We start from the raw sequence: 5,000 nt of genomic DNA on the forward strand, positions 1-5,000 counted from the left end.
GACACGCCCACTTGTGTATGTTAGATATTTAGAGACACCTAGTGGTGACCATCTGAACTACACAGACACGAGGACTTGTCTGTAAAATAGTGTCTGGACATTTTCATATAAAACATTTTAATGTTGAGTTTAATAAATCATGTAAAAAACCTTCTCAGGCCTCAGAGGGTGAAAACTGTGTGAAGTCTGTAAAACGTCCTTTCACCCAGCGATTGTAAATCCAGTCAATAAAGTTTAACTAGAACCTGACTTGATGCCATGACGACACAAAATGCTCCTTTCTGATTGGCTGCCAGGTTTGTTTGAGCCGTGATATGTCATCAATGACCCAGAGGTCACACCAAGGTTCTGTGGCACCTCCCAACCAAAGCCACCATGACAGTAACCACTGCTCTCTGATTGGCTGGCAGGAGTTAAATGAATAATCAGAGTCCACAGTTTAACCGCTGTCCGGAGATCGAGGTGTGCTGACCTGCAGGTAACCATAGCAACAAGGCGGATGCTGGTCTACAAACACACCCACCTGGTTATAAAGCAGCTGCAACATGTTTCCATGATCGTAAAGAACAGACATAAAATCATCAAACATTAACATCAGCTCCGAGCAATGATTCACCAAAATGTCTCAATGATTCCGCTCATCGCGACAGTTTGTGATTCACTGATAAGACTACTTTTAGAAAAAACACATGAACGACAATCTTTCCAAAGCTTAGAGGGATTTCTTTAACAGCTTTTACATCCTCTCACAACAGAACATTTCATTTTGACATGAAGGTGAAAAACTGGTTTGACGACAGAATCACAAGTTTCTCAAAATCTGGAAATCGCTGAAAAATGGTTGGTTGTGACGTGTTACCGTGGTTACGGAAAAGGTTTTATGAGAAGAGGGACATCTTGACTGTGTGTGTGTGTGTGTGTGTGTGTGTGTGTGTGTGTGTGTGTGTGTGTGTGTGTGTGTGTGTGAACTAGGAGCTGTTGTTGTTCATGTTGTTGATTTCAGTCTCACCAGCTCAGGACATATATATATATATATATATATATGGGCACTAAGAAAAACACACACACACACACTTGTGCTCGCAGGGCAAAGTGGGAAGTGATTCAGCCGTGTTGGTTCCATAAATACCCAGCAGCCCCGGCGGCAGGCTCAGGAAACCCACGCGGAGCCCGGCGGCACTCACACACAATCTGTTTTCTTCAAGAGGGTCGCAGGGCATCGCGGAAGCTCCGGGACACAAACAATGGGAGCGGAAAGGACAGCGATAGTGAGACGGGCCGAGGCGAGGACTCCCGGGTCACTCTGCTCGCCGCTGTGGGTGTGGTCCAACCGTGACCTCCTGAACACCAGCACCAGGCCGGTGGAGGACGAGCGTTTGAAACAGACATGTGAACCAGGGGTCTTCACACTGGGAGACACCTCCACCCGAGGACGTGGACGCATGAGACAGACACTGAGTGAGGTGACGGGACAGGTGCATTCTGGGAGTGTTCTTCAACACGGTCAGATGATGACACACGCAAATCACACAGGACAATGAAATACGATGGTGGAACAGACGTGTTCCTCAGTCTCATGACATCACGTTAGATTCCAGGTGAACACTTGATTCAACATGAAACTTCCTGCTGACACAATGTCATGTGACATCAGGAGAGCAGCTCCCACAGAGTTTGAGCTTTTTAACTTTTACATTCAGAAACAAACTACAAGCACCTCACACGTGTCCTTCAAACTCTCAGGTCAGTGTGAGGAGAGTAAGAAACTCAATCTGTCCCCAGAGTCATAAACAGTTTCCTGATGAAAACACTGTTTAATTCACGAGATCCAGATTTTTATTTGGATCAAATTACACACGCTCATAAATAGGAGTCTCTAAAAAGGTCGGATTTAATCAAGATACATGAATTATTCACGGGAAAATCCACGAAAATTTTGAAAAATGTGTTAAAAAATTAAACAATCCCTTGATCCAGATCCAACTTCTTCTGGTTCAGCAGTTTTCACGTAATCCTGCTAATAAACAAACAAAAAGTGGAAAATGCTTCAGACTGAACGACTCCTAGTTTGTTCAGATGTTTGATTTGAAGGTGAAACAGTGAAACAGTGAAACGTCAGAGGTCAGAGGTCAGAGGTCACCGGTGGACCTGATGACTCATTCACATGTTCTAGACGTGTGCTGATTGTAAGGTCTTGACCTTCTATGTCAAGAGCCTTGAGATCATGTATATTAGGATTTGGCGCTATACAAATTAAATTGAATTGAATTGACAACGATTTCCTCTTCACAGATACGAGCTGTGGTTTGTTCCCTCACTTCATAATTCATCTGCTGAACGTACATCAGTCGTGAGTTTGAGTCCGAACTTTAACGGTGCGGAAAGAAACATTTAGAAAAAAAATATTTCATATTGTTAAAAGTGTATAGTCGTACACAAACAAATCTGTCTCTTTGACGCCACCTACAGGTCGTAATGTAATTGACAGGAATCCAACGCTCCTGCTGTGACCACCAATCAGAACAGCAGGAGCGTCAATCACTTCTCATGCTATTTGGGTTTTCCACGTAGCATGAGTTAGCCACGTGCCAGCTGCGCAGGCCGTTAGCCCGACCAGCACGGGGGCCGACGTTGACACGTTCAACACGTTTGTTTAGCGTCAAACACAAAGAAAAAAGACGTGGTTCCCTGTGGGTCGACGGTCTGAGGATGAAATGAAAACATGTCAAACCCGGCTGCAGGTGAACATGAGAAGTTTGTGAAGGTGAAGAGGTGGAGACACTTCACGTAACACAAACAGGAAGGAGAGAAGCAGATATCTAACCTCAGCCTTGAACCCAGTGTGGGTGCGTCTGATGACTAATGGCTGTATAGATAATGAGCTGATGTGTGTTTGCTGCAGGAAACAGTGAGAACAGTCCAAAATAAAAACAGGAATCATTTCAGAAAGGAGCTGACAGCTGATCTCCCACTTCCTGTTCACACGTTATCCTTCTGTCCTGTTTGTCTGTTTGGAAACAGTCGCTGACAAACTAAAAGCACAACGATCACAGAAGGTAACGACGTTTAGTTCAGAACAAAACAGAACTTTGCAAAATAAACTGAAGAATCCTCAGTTTTATCAATGATTTTATAAAGAAAAGTCTTCAGGTCCAGTTCTTTACATTCGCAGATCGTCTATTTCTCCAGACTGAACAGAAAAAGACAAAAATAAATATTTTCTGAGAGAACTCTGGTTTTGTTCGAGAGGATTTTATATCAGATCCGACTGATCAGACTCAGGGCGGCTGAGTCGTTCCTCTGAAGAACCCTCAGAGTAGATGATTGATGAAAGCCGAGCTGCTCTGATAAGAAAGAACCAAAGTGGCTCCAAAGTCCCATCAGCCACCTCTGCAACGTCTCGTCTGTCCGGGTGGAACTGATCCACAACCAGGGATTATCCATTTCAAAGGGCTGTGGCATCGTGATGATGAGCAGCCGCTTGGAGGAGGCGACTGAAACCGAAGATGTCAAATATTTGAATTTCATCCCTGAAAAACGAACACGAGCCGTTTCAGCAGAGAAAGACATGAACCATATTAACATGTGACACTCAACATGTTTATTCATCTTCTACAACATTAAATAACTCAAATCTATTCAGATACGAATGTAAAAGAATCAGTTACGTTTTTAAATCACGCGACAGGAGGTTCAGACGGAATCGGATCAGGAGTCTCATCATTAACTCGTCAACATCAAACATTTATCTTTTGTTTCGACTCCACATCAGAAATTCACTGTAACAACTCGACGCGTCAGTTTCCTCTGCGGCGGCGACAAGTGAAACCAGAGGCCTCATGTCTTCAGGAACGACTTGAGGAGACTTTGGTCCAACATTCCCTTAACCCCAAGTGATCCTTCTGTGGGTCAAAGTCACTGTGACCTTGGTGAAAACTTAAAAACTGATGAAGTGACGACATTTTATATCAAAGGTCAACGGCACTGTGACATCCTAGCCGCCGTTCAGTATTCAGCACCACGGCTGCGACCATGTTTCCTCTTGGCGAACGACCATGAGGAGGTGATTCTTCTTCTCCTCTGTGGTTTTTAGAGTTTGTTTGTTTAGCTGGGACAAGCAGATATTTAAGATTCAGGACACGAGGACGAACCTCCCGGTGAAATCCAGTCCTAACAGCAGCTTACGGGGGTTTGCCTGCAGGGATGAGACGTCCTGAACGTGGACGGACGATGTGGGTAAAAACACTGAACGCCACATCACTCCGAGCCATAAGATCTCCACCAGTTTGTCCGAAGGTCATTTCAGATCCGAATCCGCTCTGAGGTCGCGGTTACCCACGCTGCATCTGCCTTTCATTAAGTTAAAACCCTGCGGCTCCGCAGAATTTGTGAGGGAGAACAGCTGTTCAGAAAAATGTAACCATCTCCTCCCTGAAGACGGAGAATGTGGTGAAGTGCAGCGGAGACAGGAAGGAGGTGACGGAGAGCGAGACTGAACGACTTCAGTGGAGCGACGTCGTGAGGCAGCAGCGGAGCGTCAGGACGTGGAAACAACGGAGAGACGATGAATTAACGACAAAGAAGAAATGAAGAAATGATCAAGAAAATGAGCCATAAAAACAATACGATGAAGAAACAATAAATAAATGACAAGGAAATGACGAACAAACAAGAAACTACAAAGAAACTAACAATTTGAATGACAAAGAAATGAACCTGAACTTTAAATTAGTTTTAATTTGGTCTCAACTCGAACTGTGTCACCTGCTGTGAATCTGTTTCAGATCGTTAAATAAATGTTTCTCAAAGATGGTTTCTGCCATTTTACATCATTCTTATCAAACTGATGTTTGTTCACGAGTTATCACATCATCACCACAAGATGGCAGCGTTCGTATCTGAGAGATTTTAGCTTCATTTCCTGTCGTCATCTTTATTCACAGTCTATGATTGTTATTATGTCTTTGTCTTTACTGTCCTGTGTCACCCGATGCTAACTT

General features: G+C 44.0%; 1 protein-coding gene across 3 annotated transcripts in view; it reads right to left on the minus strand.

Annotated features, from left to right (window-relative positions):
• Nucleotides 1-5,000, minus strand: part of exoc3l2b (exocyst complex component 3-like 2b) — a 24,585-nt gene that overhangs the window by 14,627 nt on the left and 4,958 nt on the right. The window lies entirely within an intron of this gene.

The sequence above is a fragment of the Hippoglossus hippoglossus genome, chromosome 13, assembly GCF_009819705.1.
Source record: "Hippoglossus hippoglossus isolate fHipHip1 chromosome 13, fHipHip1.pri, whole genome shotgun sequence".
Lineage (NCBI taxonomy): Eukaryota > Metazoa > Chordata > Actinopteri > Pleuronectiformes > Pleuronectidae > Hippoglossus > Hippoglossus hippoglossus.